Source organism: Tiliqua scincoides, chromosome 2 (genome assembly GCF_035046505.1).
Source record: "Tiliqua scincoides isolate rTilSci1 chromosome 2, rTilSci1.hap2, whole genome shotgun sequence".
NCBI lineage: Eukaryota > Metazoa > Chordata > Lepidosauria > Squamata > Scincidae > Tiliqua > Tiliqua scincoides.
In genome coordinates this window covers 83,823,915-83,850,935 of record NC_089822.1, presented here as the reverse complement: position 1 = coordinate 83,850,935, position 27,021 = coordinate 83,823,915, and the positions used below count along the sequence as shown (strand labels likewise).

The 27,021-nt window shown below is 42.3% G+C and overlaps 2 pseudogenes; one reads left to right on the top strand and one right to left on the bottom strand.

Annotated features, from left to right (window-relative positions):
• Nucleotides 1-27,021, bottom strand: part of LOC136638561 (zinc finger protein 91-like) — a 375,674-nt pseudogene that overhangs the window by 226,164 nt on the left and 122,489 nt on the right.
• Nucleotides 7,954-8,073, top strand: LOC136642988 (5S ribosomal RNA; annotated as a pseudogene).

The following is a 27,021-nucleotide window of genomic DNA, read 5'->3' as shown; positions in this document are numbered from 1 at the left end:
GACACCAGACAAAGCTGAGAGCCATTAGAGCGCTCATTTGTGAGCTGCTTAATAATAATAATAATAATAATTACAACTTTATTTTTACCCTGCCTTTCTCCCTGAAGGGACTCAAGGCGGCTTACAACATATTATAAATAATAAGCATATTAACACATATCATAAAAAACAATAGTGAGATAAAAAGTAGTCAGGTAGAAAGAGCATAGAGCAGCAAATCATAAAAGAATCAGGCCTGTAACCAAGTATTTAAAAATATTAAAAGATGTTGAAAAGATGTTTAAAAAGGCCGAGAACTCAGAAGGCTTGTTTAAACAGAAGGGTCTTCAGGCCTCGCTGAAAAGTCTCAAGAGAGGGAGCCATTCTTAAGTCAAGGGGAAGGGAATTCCATAGCGTTGGTGCCACTACTGAGAAGGCCCTATTTCTTGCCACCCCACATACCTCCCTAGGCGGCGGCACTTGTAAAAAGGCCTTCTCTGATGACCTAAGAGGACAAGCCAGATTGTAAGGGAGTAGGCGATCTCTAAGATACCCTGGCCCAGAGCAGTATAGGGCTTTAAAGATCAAAACCAGCACCTTGAATTGGGCCCAGAAATGAATGGGCAGCCAATGCAGCCGCTGGAGAAGCGGACTGACAGAGTCAAACTGCCTTCCTCCTGTAACCACACGGGCCACCACATTTTGCACTAATTGCAGTTTCCGAACCATCTTCAAGGGCAGCCCCACATAGAGTGCATTACAATAATCTAACCTCAATGTCACCGTGGCATGGATCACCGTGGCCAGGTCTGCACAATCCAAGTATGGCCACAGCTGGCACACCAGCTGAAGCTGAGTGAAGGCTCCCCTAACCACAGCTGCCACCTGGGAATCCAGGAGCAGCTGCGAGTCCAGGTGGGCTCCCAAGCTGCGGACCTGCTCCTTCAGGGGGGAGTGCAACCCCATTCAGCGCAAGCCGATAGTCCAGCACCTGCATCAGGGATTTCCGAATCAGGAGAGCCTCTGTCTTATTCGGATTTAATTTCTGCTTGTTAGCCCCCATCCAGATCCTCACTGCCTCCAGACAGCACTCCAGGCCCTCAACCGCCACCCTGGAATCTGGAGGAAAGGAGAGATAGAGCTGGGTGTCATCGGCATATTGATGGCACCCCTCTCCAAACCCCCAGATGACCTCTTCCAGTGGTTTCATGTAGATATTAAATAGCATGGGGGACAGAATTGAACCCTGCGGCACCCCGCACCTCAAGGGCCAGGGTGTCGAACAGGCATCCCCCAGAACCACCATCTGGGACTGACCCTCCAAGAAGGAGCGGAACCACTGCAAAACAGTGTCTCCAACTCCCAACTCGGCCAATCGGCCCAGAAGGACACCATGGTCGATGGTATCGAATGCTGCTGAGAGGTCCAGCAGGACCAACAGGGACGCACTCCCCCTGTCCAGTCCCTGGTATAAGTCATCCACCAAGGCAACCAAGGCAGTAATATGATGTCATAATTTCAGATACAGTCACTTCCATTGCATCAGACTCAAACCACTAGTTCAGCATTTCTCAGACTGTGGGTGGGATCCACTAGGTGGGTCACGGACCAGTTTCCAGTGGGTTGTAGTACCTAGTTCAGCTGACATTGAAAATACAGAGCTGAAAATACAGGGTACAGAGCTGCTGGGCAGAGTGGGCTCCCAGTGGGAGAGAGGCATGGTGCTTTGCCCTGAACAAGTGGGAAGATGGGGGAGGACTGTATGGTTGGAGAAGGATCCAAGTTTGCTTTCTGCCTTCTGCTTTTACTTTTGAACTGGAATGTTTGAATTCTGAGTTATGCAAAATAAGAGCATGAGCACACTGTGTTATGGGACCTTTGACTGATTGCAGCTGAGGACTGAATCCTAAATTGATGATGTCACTTCCGCCCATGACACCACTTTAAGGTTAATGACACCACTTCCTGTGGGTTTCCAGATTGTCTTTCTAAAATGTGGGGGTCGGTACTAAAATAGCCACTGCACTAGTCAAAACAAAATGTTGGGTGAAAGTTTGAGTTTTGTTATAGCTGTATGAATTCTGCCTTCCTTTTCTTCTCCCACATTGTGTAAGTAGGGGGAAGGACCCATCTCTGCAGAGACTTGTAGTTAGTTTGTGTATATTCTTGAACTTCCGGAAGATAGCAGTAGCATGGTGGTTCTGAAAAGGTGCCTCTTTTGCACACTCAGGCAACAGGTCAAACAACATCCAGGTACAAGCATAAACCTACAATCACTTTATAATAAAACTGTCTACTTTTCTTCTTTGTTTGCAATACACTCACCCTCCCACACCCATTGCTGCAGGTGGCATTTCTGTCTGCCATAAATTTATGTAATTACTTCAAATTTCTTATCAATAATTCAATTATTCCATTAGTTTTACATTAAGGAATAAATAGAGTTAATGCATGTATAATTTATCTGCCTATAAACTAAATAGTTTAAAATGCATTTTTTTCTGGCTTAAAGTGGAAATAGCTTATAAAACGTGAAAACTGTAATAAATCTAATCACCTGTACCCTAATATGTCCCATAAGGTCCTATATAGAAGATGAACTGTAATGCAGTTCACAAGAATAAGATAATTGTGCTGTGACTCCTGCTTTCACTGGTAAGATGTGGGGTTGAGCACTGCTAATTAAAATGGGTCTTTGGTTAACTTGTTGGTATAATACGGAGCTACATGAGGCTGCTGTGTGACACCCTTCAACAGTCAGTGCCTATGGGCAGTGTTTCTTCAATCTGTTCTACACGTGATGTAGAATGGGCCTGTAGAATTCAGGGCTATACCATGTCAGGCTGCAGCTGAGGAGCAATATATTTTTGAACGTTACCCCATTTATGCTTTCTATTTATCGTAAAGTAACACATTAGGGAGAAAGTACAAGTTGGGCATTCCTTATCCGAAGTACTTGGGACCAGAAGCATTATGGATACCAAATTTTTCATTATTTTGGAATGCTTGCATATACCTGTGTGAGAGATCTTGGGGATGGGACCCAAGTGTAAACACAAAATTCATTTATGTTATTATATACCTTATACACCTTTGTAGCAGTGATTCTTTGGGAGCAACCAGAACCCAGGGGTCAGGTTGCTGGATTTAGGTACAAGAGCAGAAGCAAATGAATGGTCAGACAGAAAATCAAGAGACAGCAGACAGATTGAGGGTTGAGAATGCAGAGAGAGACAAGCAAGCAAGCAAGCTAGCTAGCTGCTTGTACGAGCTTTCTCACTGCCTTTTATTGAACATTGCAACATCAGTTACATTCCGTTCCTAGATAGTGTGCCACATTAGAATCTCATACAGGGGCTTAGAACAATGGGTGCTTCTTCACAGAGTGCTGTATCAGCTATTGTCACACTTCAGCCTGGGAATTAGCACCCCTATCGGTTTGCCGTAACAAGGGGGGCTTTGTCCGTTGCCATGTCATCAAGGCTTTCTGTGTGCTTCTGCTTAAACAGCACTAAAACACCACACACCTTAAAGGTAATTTTAGATAATACTTTTAAATGATTTTGTGCATTTTATGTAACTTGTCACATGAGGTGGAATTTTCCACTTGTGGTGTTATGTTGGTGCTCAAAAAAGTTGCAGTTTTCGAAATACTTTGGATTCCAAAATTCTGGATAAGGGATTCCCATCTGCTTTCCCCCCTGATGTGTAATATTTTATTACACGTTGAAAAAGTATGATGGTTTATTAGGGTTAGCACTGCCATGTTGAAAAAGTAACATTTGGAGTGAATTTCAGGGTTCTTTGCAGTGAGAAACATCAGAAAATGTTCAAGGGAAGTGAAATGACTTGCTGCATGACAGACAAAAGTTCTTAGGAGTACTCAAAAATTTGTTCAACCCCAATACTAGAAGATGATCAAGGTGTATGTGATGTATTAGGTACAATCAGTCCTCATGCAGAAGAAGCATACACCTGTAGGGGGACTGCCACAGGGCTCAAGAGATATTTTTTCTCTTGGCATTGCCCCTACAGCTTGTTGTGCCATGTATTTATTATGTATTTATTTGATACATTTCCACCTCGCCTTTCTCCCACTACTGTGGGTGCCCAAGGCGGATTACATAAAAAAGATAAAATTCATCAACCTGAAAACAATGCAGTAATAAAATCACTAAAGCAACAACAACAATAAAAAGAAATCAGAAACACATCAGCAACACATAAAAATATAATAGTGGAGCATAAAAACATAGCAGTAAAAAAAAGTAATAAAGGCAACAATAGATAGCACAGCAATAAAAGATAGACATCAAAGGTGGCAATAAAAGCAGGCAAAAAACAATAAAAAAATCACAATACAATATGAAAATTCCCACCATGAACCAGCACTACAGAAACACCAAGCAAAATAAAAACATTTTTAACCCCTGCTGGGACACTTCAAGGGAGGGGTAGTTTGTTTCTCAGGGCCCATGAGAGGGGGCTGCAGGAGGTACATCGTATCTGGGCCCAGGGTCAAAAAGGGGATGGAGGGGAGCCAGAAATTTTGTGGGATGTCAGAAAATGTTTGCATATATTGTGTGAAGACTAGCATTCGCATTTTGGGTAAACTACATAGTTTTATATAGAATAATTCATGAAAATTATGATCCAAAGGGTGTATGAAATTATGAGAAGGGAGGGGATCCAAAAGAAACTTTGTACCCCCAATAAAATTCCTCTCAGAGTTCCTGCACTTCCCTGTCCCCAAGCTGGGCAGCCTTTTACAGGGTCTGTGGAGAAAGAGGCCTGGAGACATGTGGGAGGCAAGCAGCCTGCTCTGCAGTCACTGGCAAAAAAAGGCTGAAATCATTCTTGCTTTGAATTCATGTGCCTACTGGACTCTGTACCAGGAACCAAACAGGTAGGCAAGCAGCGAGTCAGGGCTGAAGGACATTGATGCCAACAATTATAGAGCAGGGCTGTGCTCTACAGCAGTACCCACTCCCAGGAGGAAAGTCCAGTCAGACAGGGGTAATTGGAGACAAAATAATGGCTCCTGCTCTCCCAGTCGTATATGCTTATTATATATGGAATGTATATGGGGTGGCTAGTATATGGGATGGGGGGGAGCCTTGCTCCCAGTGTCCCCACCCTTTGCCACTCCGGGAAACCTCCAACAAGATTTCTTAGGGGAAAGACAAGGCTGAATGGGAACAAGACTAAGCAATAGCTTTTTTGGACAGAAATTCTCCAGCCCCCCTTGAGTAGGGTTTTTTGTTTGTTTGTTAAAAATGCATAAAAACACTGCATTTGGTGTAAAGAAATTGATTAATTTTCCACTTAGATGTACAGGTGGTGCCTTTGTATCCATGTGGGATCCGTTCCTGGACCCCCGCGGATAAAAAAAAACTGTGAATAATGAAATCCACAGTTTTTGGTCCACCTGGGCTCTGAACACTACCGAAGCCTTGCTCTGATCATGTCAGGAGCCCTTTTGAGCCTTGGAGAGGCCACACTCACCTCTCTGAAGCTCAGAATGCTGTCCGAAGTCTTTATAACGCAACTTCTTGCAAAACCGGAAGTCATGTTAAAAAGGTCCTGGGTAGCATTCTGAGGCATGGCCTCTCTGAGGCTTAGAAAGCCACCCGGAGCCACTTTAACGTGACATGTGGTTTTTGCCAAAAACTGAAAATTGAATTTAAAAGGCTCTGGGCGACATTCTGAGCCTTGGAGAGGCTGCGCATGTGGCGTGCGGCCTTGCCAAGGCTCAGAAAACCTCCCAGACACGACTGGAACTGTAAGGCGAATCCTCAGATGCCGAATACGTAGATCAAAAGGCCCCACCTGTAATATTGTGGCTGCATCTGCTGACATTATATCACGTCTATCACACGCCTAGGACATTTTTAAAGCGATTACAGTTTATTATTAAAATGCTCCCTTTGAATAAAAACACATAACATTAGAATTTACTATTTAAACAAAGAAATTTTGGAGAAAAATAGCACCCCTACTTGAGACACGGTGACCCCAGATTGTAACCCACATGTAAAGGCCACTGGAGCAACACATAAGCATAGTGAACTTTGGGGCCTCAAAGACTGTGTTATACACATTGGAATTTAGCCTAGAAAGCAGTACAGGCTGGAGATGTACGCCTTGGTAGAAAACACACCTGTGTTCACCAGGAAAACGTAACTATTCTCTTTTGCTTTAGGAGCAAAGGTATACATATGGAGACCAAGTAACCTTTGATACCAAACCAAAGTATGTACCCAAAGTAAAAGGTCACAATAGTTATATAGAATTAAGACATAGAAGTAAAAAAAAATTGTTTGATTTTAGTGGAACTGTTAAAGGAAGTTTAAAAGACTTTGCTTTGCAGAGATTTGCAGAGGGCCCCACAGTGTTTTACTAAACCCAGGAGAAGAAATGCAGAAGAGATAAGATAGGTGGCTCAAGCAAGGCTATCCTAATTAGGAAGAAATGCATTTCATTCATGTCTGCACCTTTGACCCAGTGAATAAAAGTCACATTGTGGTAGCTTCCTAACTTGTAACAGTTAGGAAGAACATTTGAAAGCCAAAGGTGGCCTCACCAACTTCATGGTCAAATTCAATCAAGGAGTCAACATTGATTAATCAGCTGGCCTCCAGAATTAGCCATTGTCCCCTTGGTAAGATGCAAAAGAATACTAGCACTCATATAGGGCTATGGATGAGCCATCAAGCTACAAAACCAGGTTCCTTGATCAGCTCAATCTATAAAAGCAGTGGTCTCCAAATTGGATAACGGCACTTACTGTTCTGCCAGAGAGCTTTCTTCTCCACCAGCATTCTCCCCCAATCTGTGCTCTGGCCCACTGTGTCTACGTGGAAATCCAGATGTAGTGGCTGTCTGGGGCAATAGAACCTGGAAATGGCGGATCAGAGCACTGTTTAGGTGAGGTCAACAGCAGGGAAGGAAGACTCCCCCGCAGCATGGTAAGCACCATTCACGGAGGGTAGGGAAAATGCAGGACACTGGATCTGGCCTGTGGGCTGCAGTCTGGAGAGTTCTGAATAAAAGTGATGGAGTATTGTAAACACTAGATGGACTTCTGGATACCCTGAATCAAACTTTAGTTATTTGCAATGTCTTATAGTAGCCACATAGGTTTTATCTGAGGGAGTGATTTTGGTGTTACCCAAAAATAAAAAAAATTGCTGAAAGCAGTGTTATGTGATTTTATTCAAAAATTATATTTTAATCAATTTTAAAGCACTTTTATCAATTTTAATCACTATAATATAGTGTACTGTCAGCAGACATAGCCACAGGCAAAACAAGCATAAAACAACCCCCCACACATAATAATGACATGAGACAGATGTGTAGGTAAAATGGGCCACTTTATTTAAACAAGTTTGAAGCACCTGGCTAACCAGCCTACAGTGACCAATTTCAGAATACAGCATGCCAATTAACCCTAACTTAAAGCAACAGAATTCCACGTTGCATTGAATCGCTTAAAAAAAAAAAAGAAAGATTTGAAACTGCAGAAAAGCACCTGCACTTTTACCAACATAAACAGTTTACCTCAGCAGAGCACCCTGCAGTCATTGCTGCCAGACAACTTCCTATGCTGTCCACTGTCCTTTCAAGAGGTACTTCCGGGTTTGGAGTTAACATGCATGCTCAGAACACTGCAGTGGAGCTTTGTGCAACTGGCAAATGTAAAAAAAAAAATGGAAGAGCAGCATATCTGTGTTCTAAAAGGCTTGTAAGTTGTCTGCAGTCACTCAAAATATTCCTCAGATGTTTCACATGCCCTCTGCAGGCGGTTTTAAAAGTACATTTCAGTTATTTAGCAGGATATCACATTTTATCACTTAACCCATTTCTGCCCAGCCCACAGATGTACACATTTGGTCCCTATTGCTTATATGTAATGTTGGGCAGAAATGGCTTAAAGAGCCCAATTTCGTGTTGTAGTATTTTGTTAATGCCATTTACAGCAAGTGTGACCCTGCACATGCTTGATCTCATCTGATCTCGGAAGCTAAGCAGGGTCAGGCCTGGTTAGTACTTGGATGGGAGACCTCCTGGCAATACTGGGTGCTGTAGGCTTATACCATAGTCTTTTGAGACTGAAGGTTGCCAACCACTTTTACAATTGCCTCTACTTATAGGAAGCATGGATGGTGTTAGCAGGAAAGCCTAGTCCTTGCTGTACTGTCAAAGCCAAGAGAGTTGGGTGTCCCTGAGAAAGCAGGCTCTGTTCTCTGAGAACTGCTACTCACAGCCCTTTGAAGCTGTACATCCTTCTGCCAAAAACAGCCAGGTGCCAATTACAGTGAGTTGTGTGTTACCTCTAAGTGGGGCCTGCAGAATGTGTCTGATAGTTTTCCTTACAAAGTATTCAGTAGGAGCTAGAAATACTCGAGGTGCCTCTCTTGAGTACAATCCTTCAAGCAAGAATTTTGGCACAGATTTGGACTAGAGATGGGGTAGATCAAACAAATGAATTTCCCTTGTTAGTGCCATTTTAATTGTAGGCTTTTTTGTGATGGGCTTTGGTGACCCCCCTTTCAAGTGGCCCCTAAAGCCATATAATAGGGGATACCCACTACCAAGAGGGGGAAACTTCGGTTTCCTAACTTCACCTTCTCTCCTTATTGAAAATCCTCTTGAAGACCCAGGCCTCTACTACAGGTGGCAACCCTAGAGCAGGATTTTGATAAATTTCTGCTTTTAGACTTAGAGGGGACTGGAGATTTGGAAAGACCTCAGAGCTCCCTTTGGTCCTGAGCCCACTATAGACTATGTGGAGTGAACGGAGAAGATGAACAATAGGAAAGAAGTGCCTTGTCTTGAAGCACAAGTGGGAGTTATCCCTGTCTCGGAGAACTCCATCCTCTACTGTGGACAGCAACAGATACCTAAAAACTTTTTTTCCAGAGAAAGAAAATCTCCCACACCTTAAGAATCAGGTAACAACCCTGTTTTCTGCCACCTTTCTTCAATATTTGTATTTACATCCCTGTAGGCCACCTGTCTCTCAATGGGTCTCCTCGGACATATGCTGACTAGTTTGCTGCAGCAAGTCCAAGGAGCCTTGGGGTGGGTCTGGGCCAGGAAAGGGGAATAGATCCCGGCGTGCACTGCTACTGCTGATATCCACCCCTTCATACCCCTGACCTGATCCATATCCTCTCTGCTCCCCACCCCATCCTGCCTCAAACTGCCCTGTCCACCACCTTGCCTGCTCCACTATCTTGCTGATAGGCCTCTGGGAGCCACTGATGTGTATACAGAGATTCTGTTTGCACTGTTTGCAAACAGGCACTCCGTAGTGCATGATGTTTGCACAGGGCACTCCGTAGTGAATGATGGCAACAACATCGCATTGGCATTCTCTTCCCTTTCCCTAGTTTTCTTGGTCTGCTGTCTTCTCTTGAGAGTCCCCAGCAGACTGTGAAACTTTTCTCTTCCCTCCTACTGCTGTAGCAACTCCAGGCTCTCTAACCCTTTGTTAACCCTTTGTTAACCTTTTGTTTTCATGATTTTTTTTTCATGTGTGAGTGTACATGAGTACATTCAATGTTAATGTCATTTTATATGGTTAGAATAATTTTATTTACTCATGATTTTTGAATAATTGTGTTGACTCATATCAGTGGCAATTGATTCTAGCTATTAAGTGCTTTATCTTTTTTCTGTACTATATATCCATTGTATATTTTGTGTATGTGTGTGTGTCCTAGAGCAATGTTGCCATTCCTGTTCTTGTGCCTACCAAGCCACCTGGGAAGCTCTGCTTCCCATGTACAGGCATTGAACCCTGTGCCAGGACATCTAGGCCAGAGGTTCTCAAACTCCAAGGGAGTTTTACTTTCTCAGTAAGTCTTTGTGGGGGAAGGGCTAGGGCAGGATCGTGTCACTAAGGGGAGGCAAGGGGGGTGCTTTTCACTCATGTTATGTAGGCAGGGCTGCAGCAGATGCAGGGAGCTCTGCGCAGCCCTCTGCAGTGCTCCCTGAGGCTTGGAATTTTCACTAAAAGTGGGCACAAAGTACCTCCTGCAAATAGAAGTGCTTTGCGCGATCGCTTTTCTGAATGTTCCAAGCCTTGGGGAGCGCTGTGGAGGGCTGCGCAGGGCTCCTCGCACCTCCTACAGCCTGCTGCAGCCCTGCCTACAAAATGTGAGTGAAAAACACACACCCCCATCCTCTCTTACAGATGCAATCCTGGGGATTGCCTCCCTGCCTCTCCCCTTCTCCCACTCCTTGGGCACCCCCAATATAGTGGGAAACATGGTGGAATGAGGAGAATCAGTGGGATACAGCAATCCCGGGCTATAAACTCTATAGGAGGGGCATGGAGGGATGTGTTGGAAGTGGGGTGGCCATCTATGTTAGAGGGGTAGAATCCAGCAGAGACTGAAGGTGGATCTGACTCCACCATAGAATCACTGTGGGTTAAATTGCCAGGGACGAGGAGCAATGTAATACTGGGGGCATGCTATCATCTTCCAGACCAGAACCCTGAAGGGGACATTGAAATAAGGAAACAGATCAGGGAGGTGTCAAGGAGAGACAGGGTTATAATCATGGGGGACTTCAATTATCCACATATTGACTGCGTCAATTCGTACTCTGATAATGAAAAAGAGACCAGATTTCTTAACTTGCTGAATGACTGTGCCCTAGAGCCACTAGTCATGAAATCCACCAGAGGACAAGTGACTCCGGATTTAATATTGTGTGGTACTCAGGATCTGATTAGAGATGTAAATGTTACTGAGCCATTGGGGAACAGTGACCATGGTGCAATCTATTTGACCATGCGTTTGGGGGAAGATTGCCAAACAAATCTGACACAAAAATCCTTGACTTCAAAGAGTGGACTTCCCCCAAATGAGACTAGTTAGAAAGCAATTGAAAAGGAAGGTAAAAAGAGTCCAGTCTCTCCAGAGTGTATGTAAATGCTGTTTACAACAATGGTAATAGAGCCCAGTGGAAGTGTATACTGCAAAGGAAGAAGGGCTTGACTACATCCCAGGAGGGTGCCCACATGGCTAACAAGTAAAGTTAGAGAGGCTGTTCAGGGCAAGGAAGCTTTCTTCCATAAATGAAAATCTTGCCCTAATGAGGAGAATAAAAAGGAACATAAACTGTGGCAAAAGAAATGTAAGAAGGTGATACGAGAGGTCAAAAAAGACTTTGAGGAGCATATGGCCAGCAACAGTAGGGGGAATAATAAAAGCTTCTCCAAATATGTTAGAAGCAGGAAAGCTTCCAGAGAAATGGTTGACCCTCTGGATGGTGAGAAGGGAAAGGGGAGATAAAAGGAGATTTGGAGATGGCAGAGAAATTAAATGAGTTCTTTGCATCTGTCTTCATGGCAGAAGACCTCGGGCAGATACTGCTGCCCGAATGGCTCCTAACTAAGGAATTAAGGGCACAATCCTATACTACGCTGGAATAGGCAAGCCAAGAGGCTTGCGCTTGTATCCAGTGTGGGATAGGGCCCAAAGCGGGTCTGCCAAAGGTAAGAGGAAACTTTTCCCCTTACCTCCAGGTAAGGCATGCTGGCCCCTATGGGTCTCCTCAGACCTATGCCACCTTCTGAGGGCAGGTCCTCTCATGGATTACGAACTGGTTGAGGACCAGGAAACAGAGTGGATGTCTATGGCCAGTTTTTACAGTGGAGAGAGGTGAATAGCGGTGTGCCTCAAGGATCTGTCCTGGAACCAGTGCTTTTCAAGCTGTTCATCAATGACCTGGAGGCAGGGTTAAGCAGTGAGGTGGCCAAGTTGCGGATGACACTACACTTTTCTGAGTGGTAAAGATCAGAAGAGAGTTTTCTAGAATGATCTCTCCAAATTAGGAGAATGGGTAGCAAAATGGCTGATGCATTTCAATGTAAATAAATGTAAAGAAATACATATTGGGGCAAAAAATCAAAACTTCACATATAGGCTAATGGGTTCTGAGCTGTCTGTGACAGATCAGAAGAAAGATCTTGGGGTGCTGGTGGACCACTCAATGATAGTGTCAACTCAATGTGCAGTGGCAGTGAAGAAGGTCAATTCTATGCTTGGGATCATTAGAAAAGGTACTGAGAATAAAATGGCTAATATTATGCCATTGTAGAAATCAATGGTAAGGCCACACCTGGAGTATTGTGTCCAGTTCTGGTCACTACATCTCAAAAAGGATATAGTGGAAATGGGAAAAGGTGCAGAAGAGAGTGACCAAAATGATTACTGGACTGGGGCATCTCCCTTATGAGGAAAGGCTACAGTGTTTGACACTCTTCAGTCTAGTAAAAAGCACCTTGGGGGGACATGATAGAGGGGGGACACAACACAGGTGCGAATCCTGGGTCTGAAGAACCTCCAAGATCCTACCGCAAGAGTCTTCCGATCATGCCCGGGAGAAGTTCTGAGGGTCCCCCATGGATTTAAGTATCAGAAGAAATCCCTATCCATTGTAACTGTATCAACAGATCTGCCACAGATACTAAGGGTCCTTTACACTTATGGCCCAATGCTATCCCCTGCTGGTGCACAGGAGTGCTGACATAGCAGCCACTTGTATCCTGTGCACTAGCAGAGCACGAATCAGGCTGGGAAAGGTAAGTAAAGACAAATTTTACTTATCTCTCTGGTGGCTGCCTAGTCCCTATGGGTCTCCTCAGATTATTGTCAGCTGGCATAGATCTGATGAGTGGCAGTGGGCATGTTTCAACTGAGCTGGGGGAATAGGATTTGGCAAGGCTGCTTCCACCAAGATCCTCCCCCCCATTTAACCCTTGATCTGCCCCTACTGCCGGCTGATACCAGTTGATAGGCAATCTGTGGGGTGTTGCTGGTGGTGTGATATTCAGAAGGTCTTTACACCATTGTCATGATAACCAGTGGCGGGGGGGGGGGTTGCCATGATGGTGGCTGCAGGATATGCTGGCATACGTCGTGTTTAGTCATCATATCCCATGGATAGAATTAGGCCATAGCTATTATAAAATTAATATCCTGCCTTTCCCCTCCACTCTGAAGTTGTTCAGGGCAGCTACCAACACAAGATAAACCAGTGACAAAATATGATGCCCAAAACAGGAACATAAAATACATTGAGCATCGTCCAAGGGTAAAGACCAAAGGAATACAGATAGTCCTTTTGCATGCACACCTTCCAAAATGCACAAGACAAGGCACTGTCGGTTTTTTGCACACCAATCTGCAGTGAGAACTGCAGAACCTCAAACTCATCCCTCAGTAAGTGCAGATTCCTAATTGGAGGGAGAGAACAACTGCTGTCCTTACGGAAGGTGATTTCTTGAATTATTTTCTATTATTTCCTTTCCTAATCATTAAAGGAAAATGAACACACAAAGAATTGTGTATAATCAATCCCAGGGTGCAATCCTAACCAACTTCCCAGCAGTGAGATAAGGGCAATGCAGCTCCTAGGTAAGGGAAAAAAACTTTCCCTTATCTTGAGGAGGCCTCTGTGACAGCCACCCAACTGCAGGATGTAGCACGTGTCCCATTGGCACAGCTGTGTCAGGGCCAGAAAGTTGGTCAGGATTTGGGCCCCAATTCCAGAAACTCATCTGTTTAGGATCCCCCAACTTGCCTTGCCCTGATCGATACCTAAACTTTCCCCCAGAATCCAATAAATACAGAGGGCTGTTCTAAGTGTCTTTGTGACTCCTGGAGTGAGGCAGACACACCCCCCCCCCATGTCTTTGCTTCATTCTTGGGCCTCTAAAGCACCACATGGAACTGCGCACTGCAGCTTGGTAGGCTGTCTTCAGGATGGTATCCATCATTGTGCTGTGACTCTTGCAATTTTCCTTCCTTCTGTCAATTCCTCCTCCCTTCTCAGTAGCCACAGGGAAAAAAAACTAAAGAGTAGAGCACTCCTAACCCTCCTTCCCCCCAAGCCAGTTCCTTTTCCTTTCTTAACAGTGTACCAAATACAAACACATAGATCTAGGAACACACAATCTCAGCACAATCTAGGAACACACACACCTATACCAATTAAGATAACATTTATTGTACTTTTCTTGAGTCATTAGTAAAGCACCTTATTTTTGATGTTTTTTCTTTTAAAATAAATCTTACAGCCTAATCGTGATGAAGAGCCCTGCCACTCGAGCATGTGTTCCAACAGCATAACACACTTTCTGGTAGTCACAAATGAGACTTGCTGAAGAGTGTGGACTGGCCCTGCTGGAATGACAGGCATCAGGTCCTGGCTGTCCCAGGTAGGATCTTGCAGCAGGCTGGAGGGAGGTGGGGAGGGGGCGGAATGGGGGTGGGCAAAACAGGGAGATGACAGAGGCAGGGAGGGGAGCAGATCAGGCCGGGGAAGGGGACTTGTTCAGCAGCAGTGCAAATCCTGACCCCCTTTTCAGGCCCAATTCTCCTTTGTGGGTTCACATAGACTTGACCCAGTAATATTGCTGGGTATGCAGTTCCCAGGTGACCCACTGATAGAGGTATTTTCCAAGCACCTCTATCCATTGGTAATGACTAAGGAGCACAGGAATTGTGTATCCAGGAATAGTAATTCTGACATGAGATCACTTCTTGATTAAAAAAAAGTTTTATCTGCACCATTTTCTGTAAAGTAGAGAAAGAAAGAAACGTGGATAATTCCATAGTAATAAGACTGGTTTAAGAACAGAGGTATCCCCAACATTTTCAATTATCATCCACAGCTCAATTCTTCACATGTTATCCTGCCCAAGAAAACATTTTCATTTTTAGTTGTGCCAAGAAACATGATTAGCTGCCCACATTTGACAGGTAGAGCCATGGATGAAGCCACAGTGGAAAGGAAGGCCCCACTTGTGAGTAACAACAATGTATTATGCATGTCTGATTTTTGCCCTTCTGCCCTCCTCTGCGCTGGCTCACATAATTTACATTGTTTGCTTCATTTGGTGTGACTACATGTGGGAAGCATAGCAGGAGAAACACGCTATGGAACATCAGTGAAAGGGAAAGGAAAGGAAGATAGATCCCACAAATCTACCCTGCTTATTATATAACAAATACTGCCTGGAAAGTGTATTCTCAGAAAGACAGTGGTGATTGTACACCAGCAAGAAACCTCAATTCATTTACCTCGTGGTGAAATGTGGAATGTCCATATTGGGAAATTAAGGGCCCGATTCTGACCTTTGCGCACTGGCTCAATGCCAGTGTGCACTGTTGCAAATGTGCCATAAGGCATGCCCGCGATCATTAATGCTAGCCCAGTGCAGGTACTGGCTGAGCGTGAGCCTGCACTGGACCAGTGCCAGTCAGAGGCCAATAAACCACTGTCAGGGACTCTGTGGAAAGTGCCTTTTAGAGGAGAGATAAGTGGGGGATGGAGGAGGCGTTCTGGGGTGGGGAAGGTGGGAGAATGCAGGGAGAAGATGTGATGGGGAGGGAGTGGGGTGAGAAAGGGGCAGGGCCAGCGGACTTCTGCTTCGCTGGATCCAGAACCCTGTGTTGGGCCTCACAGCCAGACAGGGGACTCCCTTGTTCTGTGCCTGCTAAATCCTCTCTTGTTGTTCTGACTTAGACCAGCCATTCTCAATCTGAGTGTGTGTGTAGCTATGGCCCTTTGGTTCCAGGGCTCCTTTGTCAAACAAGAATACAAGCTTTGGGTCAAACAAGGGGCTCCGCTTCTCATAGTCTTTGACCCCCTTAAATATGCCAGAGTTCTCCAGGGGCCCATATGGCCTCTGATCCCTCCAATAGTGATCTTGAACCAAAAGTTCCTTCACCAGAGGTCCCACAGTCCCCACACCCATGTGATACACAATCTGAGAGAAAGTGTCTGAGAACTCCTCAGGAGAAAGACAAGAAAAGCTGAAGAATTCAAGGAGTTTTGGTTTTAAAACACTAACAAAGTTTTAGTGCTTCCCAGAGGCAGCACTTGTCTGCTCACTGCCTCTGTGAGGCTCAGACTGCCCTAATTGTGCGAGAGATGCCATTTCCGATTTCCTCCATGAAAAAATATGAGAGTATGGGGCAAGAATATGAGAGATCTATTGATTTCATGCCTTGTTTGTGGATTTCCCAGAACCGTTTGGCTGGCCACCACTGGAAATGGGATGATCGATTTGATGAACCCTTGATCTAGCCATTCGTATGAGCATTTGTTTGTTCGTTTGCAAATTTATATCCTGCTTTATCTCCCTAGTGGGCATTCAAAGCTGCTATTATGAAGTAGGATGTTTTGGAGATATCTTGCCTTGGGTTCTTCCTCTTAACCCATTCTGAATGGGTTAAGTCAGAATGCCAGATGTAGGGGAGAGCACCAGGATGAGGTCTCTTGTTATCTGGTGTGCTCCCTGGGGCATTTGGTGGGCCGCTGTGAGATACAGGAAGCTGGACTAGATGGGCCTATGGCCTGATCCAGTGGGGCTGTTCTTATGTTCTTATGTTCTTATGTTCTCTGAAACAGTTCCTGCCATCTTGGCTTCTTGGGCTACTGCTGACTCCAAGATCCCCGAGAACAAATCCAATGCAACATCTGATTTTTGCTATTGAGTGGGCCTACTGCTCCTATGTGCAAATGCTTTACAAAAGAGGTTGATGCTAGGAGACATTATGCTGCAGCCAAAGATTGATTATTTAAGTCTTAACTCTCTTCCAAAAGATGATCTGGAGTTTTTAGGGGAGAGTCCATAGTTTGAAGATGTCTCAACTAAGAATGCTTCTTCAAATTTTGCTGCTTTGTCTTGTTGACTAGTATCCCTGCTTTGTGCTCCTTGGAGTCCTGGGCAGGGGACAAGATTTCGGGAATCAGCAACAGGAAATGCATTGGTTATTATTGTAAGAAATGTCTATTTCAGTTTTCAGAACTGAGTTGTCAAGAATAAGTGCTTTGCAGTTGAGAATTATCGACTGATCAATGTTATTTTAGTCAATTAACTATCTTGCTTTGAATTCATAAATCAATTAATTTACTGACTAAAATAAATAATATGCTACTGCAATATAGGTGATAATTTGAGATTATTACCATAAGCATTTTTCTCAGTTAATTAACATGGACAAATCATTTATTGTTGGAAAATTCATCTTCATTGAAGCCAGACGCTTACATGGTTTACGGCAATAATGCCCCAACTGAACAATGCTTCATTTAAATCTGATTAAAATCCCAATTTTTTTCAATTAAAGTGCCAATTGATCAGGGCAAGACTGTCCTAAATGAATTCATTTTTTCAATATTTAAACATCCATGGATTATCCATAGGGTGCTTGTGTGGTATGTTACAAGTTTTGCAAATATTGAAATAATGAACAGCTACCAAAGTCACAAATGAAGCAGTAAAGTATACACGGTGGATTGTGAATTAAGTAATCAATCTAATAAAAATGAAAGGGACGAAAAAGCAGCTCTGAATCTGAGTGTCATGTGAAAATAAGAAAATGTTCAAATTTAGTACATGCACCAGTAACCTATTTAGTTCCAGCGGTATTCTAGGATAGCATAGAAGACAAAATTGGCATAGTCCCTGCCAAGTACACTGAGGGCATGAAATGAAGCCATGCTTTTAACATCATGGCCTAATGAAACTAGAAAGATGGTGATATGGAGAAGCAAGGCCATAAATGCAGGTCAGTGGTAGAAAGTCATGTGGAAAGTCCTAGGTTCAGTATCTCACATCTTCAGGAATGACCTGGAATAACTTCTATCTGAAACTCTCAAGAACTGATGCCAGTCAATATAGAAGATACTGGGTTGGATGGACTGGTGATCTGACTCTTATGTTCCAGGTGACAGTACATTCAATGTTTGGGATCTGCCAAACAGTCTCACTTGTTTCTTGGTGCCTGGATACCACAGTTTTATTCTGTGAATCATTTGAAGGTCTCAGCTGTCTACCCTGCCAACATCAACGCTTTCAACAGTTTTCTAGGGTTTCCTATGAGGTCTCTCTCAGTCCCACTTGAAGATTGTAGGGACCTTCTGCATGTAAGTCTGTGCTGTTCCACCAAGTTATGGTCCCTCCATTTTGCACATTTGTCGATTTGGTTCCCACCATGTTGGTTCACTAAACCTGGTCAGCTATTTGGTCTACAAGAGGTTGGCATAGTCCATATGGAGATTCTGCTCATGTGCCAATGAGGCTAGACGCCTTTCACGCAGCACTCCAGGAAACATTTAATTAAAACTTATTTACAACCGAGACAACTGGAAGATAAGCTTGAAAGGAATGAATTTAGGGAGGATAAAGCTTGAAGAAGCAGCTATTAAGATTTGGTGAGTGTTCTAAGATATTTAAAGCTTCTTTCTCAAGAATACAAAATAAGGAAGCAGAATAACCAAGCAAAATGGCGACAAAGCATGAGATGAAAGAATTGACTGAACTGATAACAAATATGGAAAAAAATATTAGGCAAGAGCACAAGGAGTTACAAAACAAATTCGAACAATTATAGGAAGACATAAAAATAGCTAGGACAGCTGCACATAATGCTAAAAAAAAGTGAAAATGAGAAAGAAATACAACTATTAAAAAAAAAGTGTTGCTTTATTATCAGACCATCAACGACGAAGAAATTTGAGGCTATCAGGAGTAACGGAGGATATTATGGCTAAAGTTCTTGAAAAAACTTTAACTGAATTTTTTAGAAAATTAGGAATAACTATAAAAGAAGAAGATCTTGAACGAGCTCATTGGAGCTTGAAACCAAAACCAAATGCTGGTAATAGCCCAAGAGATATTATAATAACTTTTTCAAGGGAGAAAATACAGAGCTATGTTTGGAGAAGACTCAGGAAAGACAAAGATTTACAACTTCAGGGCCAGAGAATAACTATTCGTCTTGACTTACCACCAGAAACTCTTCAAGAAAGAAGACTTATGAGACCATTTGCTCAGAAATTACATGAGAATGGTATTCTATTTTCCTAGGGATATCCAGCTGTTATTTTGATTTTTAAAGATGGTAAACTCTTGAAAGTTAGGAATCCATCTGAAGCTGAGAAGTTACTTCATAGACTTAAAATAGATAATACTCTTCAAGCTGAAGAAGAGGAAGAAGGAGAAGAGAAAGAGGACTGAGGATTATTATATAAATTTGAATAAGGAATAGGAATAAGGAATAAGAAAGAAACTATCTTCCGAGGTATAATATAATGTTTTAAAATAATTTTCCTTATGTCTGTGTTGGTTGAAAGAATTGAAATATAGAGGTGGGGTGAGAAGGGGGAAATCAGAATCTCTTTTCAAGGAAACGAAAAGAGATTCAAAATCTGTTTTGAAGGATTTTTCAAGGAACGAAATTTTGAATCCCTACCCAACTCCTCAAAAAGGGGTTCTTTTTTGGGCTATGGGGGGAAGAATGACCAGCAAAAAATAGTAAATGATAGACCACACCAGGGGGTGTGTTACAAACAAAAAATGGGGAAGGTGATTAAATTACTCTCCTTAAATGTAAATGGTTTGGCCTCGGACCTTAAGCAGTATAGAATAAATAAGATGACAAAGGATTTGGGGATTGATATGTTGTGTATTCAGGAAACTCATAGAAGTAAGAGGGATTTAAGACCACTGGTGAATAATCCAGTCTGGATTTTGCAAATAGAATCAAGGGGAACAAAGAGAGCAAGGGGTGTGGCTATCCTTATACATTCTAGAATGAATATAACTATGTTGGAGATATGTAAAGATAGAGAGGGAAGATTTTTTTTTTTTTGAAATTTAGTATGAATGGTAAGAAGTATACCTTGGCAAATATTTATGCACCTAATAAAGGTCAAACTTCTTTTTTGAATCAAGCTTTCCAAAGATTACAATCATTTTATGAAGGTGATTTGATGGTTGTAGATGATTTTAATAATAATATTATGAAGAATAGGAAGCTGAAGTTAGATAAATGGAGATTGAAGGAGGTATTTAGTCTCTTGCAGGAAGAAAAGCAGCCCACTTTTTTTGAAAAGGTATAAAAATTTTTCTTGTATTGATTATATTTTAGTAAAAGAAACTAGTGATATGGAAGTTAATAGAGTGGAAACAGGGCCTATATGGATTTCTGATCACGCACCAATTATTATAGAGTTTGGTTTGGAGAAAGAACGAAAGGCTAGACGTTGGAGGTTTAACCCTAAAATATTTTTGCAACAGAAGGACAGGGAGGATTTAATAACAGGGGTACAACATTATTTTAAGGAAAATAAAGGATCTGCAGAGGAAGATATAGTATGGGATGCTACAAAAACAGTAGTTAGGGGAATATGTATTACTAAAGAAATATATTTTAGGAAGAAAATGAATATTAAAAGAGAAAAAAAATTAAAGGAGATAACAGAATTACAGAACAGATTACAAAGGAAGATGGAGAGGCAAACTCAAGATAAACTGAATAAGTTAAAAGATGAATTGCAGGAATTAGACAAATTTGCCCCCTGGAAAAAGGATATATTAGTGAAGAATGAGTATCAGGGAATAAATATAAGCTTGATGAAGACTTTGGCAAATTATCTGAAGAAAAGAAAGGAAAGACAAAAGATAGTGTGCGTGAGAAATGAAATGGGAAAGAAGGTTTATAAGGATAGTCAGATAAGAGAGATTTTTGAAAAAAATTTATAGTAATTTATTTAAAGTGGAGGAAGGGAAACAATTTGATGAACTTAGTCAATAAAATCAAGGAAGAGGATTTGTTAGTATTAAATGACAATATTACACAACAAGAAATTCTGAGTGTTATACAGAAGTTAAAAAATAGGAAGTCACCAGGTTTAGGTGGATTGATGGCAGAATTTTATAAAATGGTTGGAAATTTAATAGCTCCAGAACTACAGAACATAAGAACATAAGAACAGCCCCACTGGATCAGGCCATAGGCCCATCTAGTCCAGCTTCCTGTATCTCACAGCGGCCCACCAAATGCCCCAGGGAGCACACCAGATAACAAGAGACCTCATCCTGGTGCTCTCCCCTACATCTGGCATTCTGACTTAACCCATTCCTAAAATCAGGAGGTTGCGCATACACATCATGGCTTGTACCCCATAATGGATTTTTCCTCCAGAAACTCGTCCAATCCCCTTTTAAAGGCATCTAGGCTAGACGCCAGCACCACATCCTGTGGCAAGGAGTTCCACAGACCGACCACGCGCTGAGTAAAGAAATATCTTCTTTTGTCCGTCCTAACCCGCCCAACACTCAATTTTAGTGGATGTCCCCTGGTTCTGGTATTATGTGAGAGTGTAAAGAGCATCTCCCTATCCACTCTGTCCATCCCCTGCATAATTTTGTATGTCTCAATCATGTCCCCCCTCAAGCGTCTCTTTTCTAGGCTGAAGAGGCCCAAACGCCGTAGCCTTTCCTCATAAGGAAGGTGCCCCAGCCCCGTAATCATCTTAGTCGCTCTCTTTTGCACCTTTTCCATTTCCACTATGTCTTTTTTGAGATGCGGCGACCAGAACTGGACACAATACTCCAGGTGTGGCCTTACCATAGATTTGTACAACGGCATTATAATACTAACCGTTTTGTTCTCAATACCCTTCCTAATGATCCCAAGCATAGAATTGGCCTTCTTCACTGCTGCCGCACATTGGGTCGACACTTTCATCGACCTGTCCACCACCACCCCAAGATCTCTCTCCTGATCTGTCACAGACAGCTCAGAACCCATCAGCCTATATCTAAAGTTTTGATTTTTTGCCCCAATGTGCATGACTTTACACTTACTGACATTGAAGCGCATCTGCCATTTTGCTGCCCATTCTGCCAGTCTGGAGAGATCCTTCTGGAGCTCCTCACAATCACTTCTGGTCTTTACCACTCGGAAAAGTTTGGTGTCATCTGCAAACTTAGCCACTTCACTGCTCAACCCTGTCTCCAGGTCATTTATGAAGAGGTTGAAAAGCACCGGTCCCAGGACAGATCCTTGGGGCACACCGCTTTTCACCTCTCTCCATTGTGAAAATTGCCCATTGACACCCACTCTCTGCTTCCTGGCCTCCAACCAGTTCTCAATCCATGAGAGGACCTGTCCTCTAATTCCCTGACTGTGGAGTTTTTTCAGTAGCCTTTGGTGAGGGACCATGTCAAACGCCTTCTGAAAGTCCAGATATATAATGTCCATGGGTTCTCCCGCATCCACATGCCTGTTGACCTTTTCAAAGAATTCTATAAGGTTTGTGAGGCAAGACTTACCCTTACAGAAGCCATGCTGACTCTCCCTCAGCAAGGCCTGTACAGAGTTTGTTTAATAAGATATTGAGGGGAGGGAAAGCCCCAGATTCTTGGAGGAATACTGAAATTATGGTAATTTTGAAACAAATGAGGGATCCGGTGGATCCTAATTCTTATAGACCTATTAGCCTGGCAAATCAGGACTATAAAATTTTTGCAAAAATCTTAGCAAATAGACTGGAGAGACTGCTCCCAAGGTTAATAGGAGAGGATCAATATGGTTTTGTAAAGGGAAGATACATTGGACACCCTATATGGAATGTTATTAATACTTTATATCATGGAAGTATTGATGGAAGATTTGCCTTCTTGAAATTAGATGTATATAAGGCATTTGATACATTAGATCATGGGTATTTATTTCAAGTATTAAGTAAAGTTGGTTTTGAAGGGTTTTTTTTGAATACTTTAAAAGAAATCTATAAGAAAGGCAAAGCTATGATTAAAGTTAATAATGTTCATACTAAGGAAATACGAAGTCAGAGAGGAGTAAGACAGGAATGCCCTTTATCCCCAATGTTGTTTGTTTTAGCGATGGAGCCCTTAGCTGATAGAATCAGGAATAGTATTATAATACAAGCATATAGGGTAGGGAAAGAGGAAATTAAATTAAATTTATATGCTCCATAAGACGCACCTGACCATAAGACGCACCTAGTTTTTAGAGGAGGAAAACAAGGAAAAAATATTCTGAACTAAATAGTGTAATAAAATATTTAATAAACTATAACAGAATAACATTTGAACCATGTAAAGTGAACAGCAGTCAACAGTGGCATTAAGAACCATTATCACTGTCATTAACAAATGGAGAGACTTAAAGGTTTGAGTACTCTAGTTTTCTGGAAACTCCAAGAATTCATCATCACTAGAGTCAGAATTTATGAAGCTCACAAAAGCAGGTGCACACAAATAGGTGATCACATTATCTTTCTGCTACAATGATGTTCTGCCAAATTCCAAACCACTGGGCCTCGTGCCCGCTTAAGGCTGATCAGTCCCCCTTGTGCAACTCACCAGTGCAGCAAGCAAATGCGAGTCCAGTTCCAGTCCACAGATGCCAAGTAAATCAGTCCCATCAATCAGAGTTACCAAATTAGAGTCCAGAGCCAATAAGCCAAATTACAGTCCAAGGTCAGGTTCCAGGTAGGTCAGTCAAATCCAAATGGACTCATTTCGCCTGGAGATCGACTGGTAGCTCTCAATCGACATAATGAGCACCCCTGCTCTAGGGGCTTGCTCAGCAAGACTGCCACCCCACCCACGCTTTCCTGGGAGTGAGCCCCAGTGATGCTGAGACTTACTTCTGAGTAGACAGGAGGGCTTGCTCAGCAAGACTGCCACCCCACCCACGCTTTCCTGGGAGTGAGCCCCAGTGACTCTGAGACTTACTTCTGAGTAGACAGGAGGGCTTGCTCAGCAAGACTGCCATCCCACCCACACTTTCCTGGGAAGGCGAGCAGAGCAGAGCGGGCCGGGGGCGGAGTTTTTTAATTTTTTTTTTTTTTGCAGTATTCGCTGCATAAGACGCACATACTTTTCCCCCCACTTTTTTGGGGGGGAAAAGTGCGTCTTATGGAGCGAAAAATACGGTACTTTTGGTTCTTGGGAATCCTCTGGAAGCGTTGAGAGAATTAATGATAATTTTAGAGGATTTGAAATCATACTCTGGGTTGGGGTAAATATTGAGAAATCAGAAATAATGTTTAGGAAAATAAAGTTAAAGGAACAAGAAGAAATAGCAAAGTTAACAGGTATGAAATTAGGAGTTAAGAGAATTAAATATTTAGGACTAATAATAACAAAGAACCCCAAAAACTTGGTTGAGGCAAATTATAAAACAACATGGAGGAAGGTACAAAAAAAATTAAATCAATGGAATAACAGATATTTAAGTATTTTAGGGAAGATAAGGGCAATTAAAATGTTCATTTTATCTAAGATGCTATATCTATTTCAGGTGCTTCCAGAGTGGATTCCCAGGAACCAATTAGTTATATGGGATCAAGAAATAAAAAATTGGGTGTTTGGGAAGAAGAAAGCTAGAATTTTTAGGAAGGTTATATATTCACCACAGGAAGATTTAGGATGGGGATTGCCACATTTGGAAAGTTACTATGAAGCTTTCCAAATTAAGATGTTGATGGAAATAGATGTGAAAAATTTGAATAAATGGGTGAGATGGGAAGATACAATAAATAGAGGAGGAGGTAGTTTTGGAATATTTACACAGAAAGTGAAAAAGGAAATTAAAATTACAATAGGACCAAGACAGTCATCATTAAATGTTTGGGAGAAAATGCAACCCAATTGGATGCCAAAATTTTCTAAATGGACCCCACTTGAATTTTTAAGTGAGGAATTTAAAAATGTTGAAAAAAAAATTTTTGGGGAGAAGTTAAAGGAAAATGTTTATTTATCTATGCCTAATAAAGGTTTATTCATTCATTCAAGGGTTATTTTAGAGTGAAGGATTTATATAATCCTCAGGGGATATTGACTCCTATACAAGAACTATTGGAGAAAGTGGGAGGAAAATACTGGTTAAGGATCTTGGCTTTATATAATATTTTAAAACAAAGATACTCCCGAGTTTTAAATGAAGAGGATACTCAATTTGAAAAAATATATAGTCTTAAAAAGGATAATAAAAAGGGTATGGCAAAACAATTATACAATTTAATGAATAAAGATAAAGACTATATGATTAGGTTAATACAAATTAAATGGGAAAGAGAGGTGGGAATGTCAGTACAGGAGATAGATTAATGAAAGGAATATTGGAGATTAGAATGGAAAAATTTAGAGAATTGGAGATGAAATTAATATTGAAATGGCATAGGACACCTGCCCAACTGGCTTATATGATTAAGGGAAGGAATTCAAATTGTTGGCACTGTAGGAGGGTAAAGGGTTATTATGCCCATCTTTGGTGGGAATGTTCTAAGGTAATTGATTTTTGGCAATTGATATTTGAAAAGGTGGAGGAATTATGTAACCTTAAGCTAGAGCGCTCTGGGAAAATGTTATTTATGGGAGTTTTGGGAAATAATAAAGAAAAAAAAACATAATCATGATTTATTTAAAGCTATGATTCTAGCTATCCATGCAGCTATAGCATATGGGTGGAAAGATGCATCAAAATGGACTGTGGAAAAATGGAATTGGTATTTATATGAATGGATATAATCAGACATAGTATCAATATTGAAACAGGATAAGACATGGGAAGATAAGAAAACCAAGATAAAAAAGAAATGGTTGAGATATATAAGATGGGTAAGGGAAGGGGGGCCAATACTGTTATAATGGATAAAATCCAAAAGGTGTGCTTATGGCTGCAGATATAAATACTTAATGTTAACGGTCGCTCTTCAAGGGGGGAGGGGAAAAAGGGAAAAAAAGATTGTTGATGTATGATTATGTAAATATAAGTGGCATTTATACATTAAAATTATACATTAAAAAAAAGGCATAGTCCATATGTGGCTAGGGGGTGTGATGTGTAGTGCAATCCTGAGCTGCACTTGAGTCTCATGAATCTTCTAGGCCAGTGTGTGGAAGTGTGCCTGCCTGTGGAGGCACTGATGGAGGCTCTGACTCTTGCGTCAGCCAAGCTCAGTTAATGCAAGACTCTGGGGTGGGTGGGGAGGATGCAGGAGGGAGGCATTCCAGGGTGGGGGGAGGTCAGGTGGTGGGCTACCCTGGGGATGGACAGGTGGGGACCGGGAGGCGGGGCTGGAATCCGGCAGATATGCTGGATCCCAACCTCCATTCCCGGGGACTTCAAGCGGCTTCAAGCTGCTCTGCTCTCCTTGGACTTGTGCCACCTCAGGAGATGACGCAAGTCCAAGGAGACCCATAGGGGCCAGGATGGTTTACCCAGAGGTAAGAGGAAATGTTTCCCCTTACCTCTGGCTGAGCCACTTTAGGCACCTATCCTGCACTGGATACAGTGCAAGCCTCTTGGCTTGCCTGTTTCAGTGGGGGATAGGATTACACCCTCAGCTGTGCTGAATCAAAGTACACTCTGAAAACCCATCATCTATACGCACTATAAAGAATTGATGATGGTCCTCTCTGCTTTTAGTACCATTTTCACTGGATTACATTGGGCAGAAATATCTGAGTGAAAATTAATAATAATTATTAGCTTTTATATAGTGCTTTATGGGTATGCAAGTATCTCATATGCATCCCAATAACCTGAATGAATTACTGTCTCCGTATTGTCTGGGGGGAAGGGCTAAGCCTGAACCAAAGGACTGGTTCTTAGAAGTGGCAGATGAGATGGTATACCTGTGTCTAAGTGTACCATGTAAGACTACAGATGGGAACCCACACAATTGAATGTTCCTCCATATTAAAAAAATACTAGGTGTCAGCAAATAGATGTAGCCCAACATTTCCTGTGAATACTCATGTGAGCCCCCCTACCCCAATCCTTTGAATGGTACAGTCTAGATTAGTGATTTCTAACCTTTTGGAACCCGCGGACCACTGAGGCAAAATTGGAATCGTCTTGGACCACATGCAACCCTCCACCCCTCTGCACGCAAAAAGTACAATTACATTAGTAATTGTAATTGATTTATTAGAGATGTATTAGATATTTATTAGATTTATTATTTATAGAGAAGTTTTGTGGATTGCTGCTTTTGTTGCTGGCTGGAGCTGACACCCGCAGCTCCATTCTCCACCCTGGTGGTCTGTGGGGAAGTGCTTGCTCAGTGAAATGGAAGTGATGAAAGCCAATCTTTTTTCCCTCTTGAGACCTCACAGACCACTTCTCAGGGTCTTTCAGACCACCTGTGGTCCAAGGACCATAGGTTGGAAACCAGCGGTCT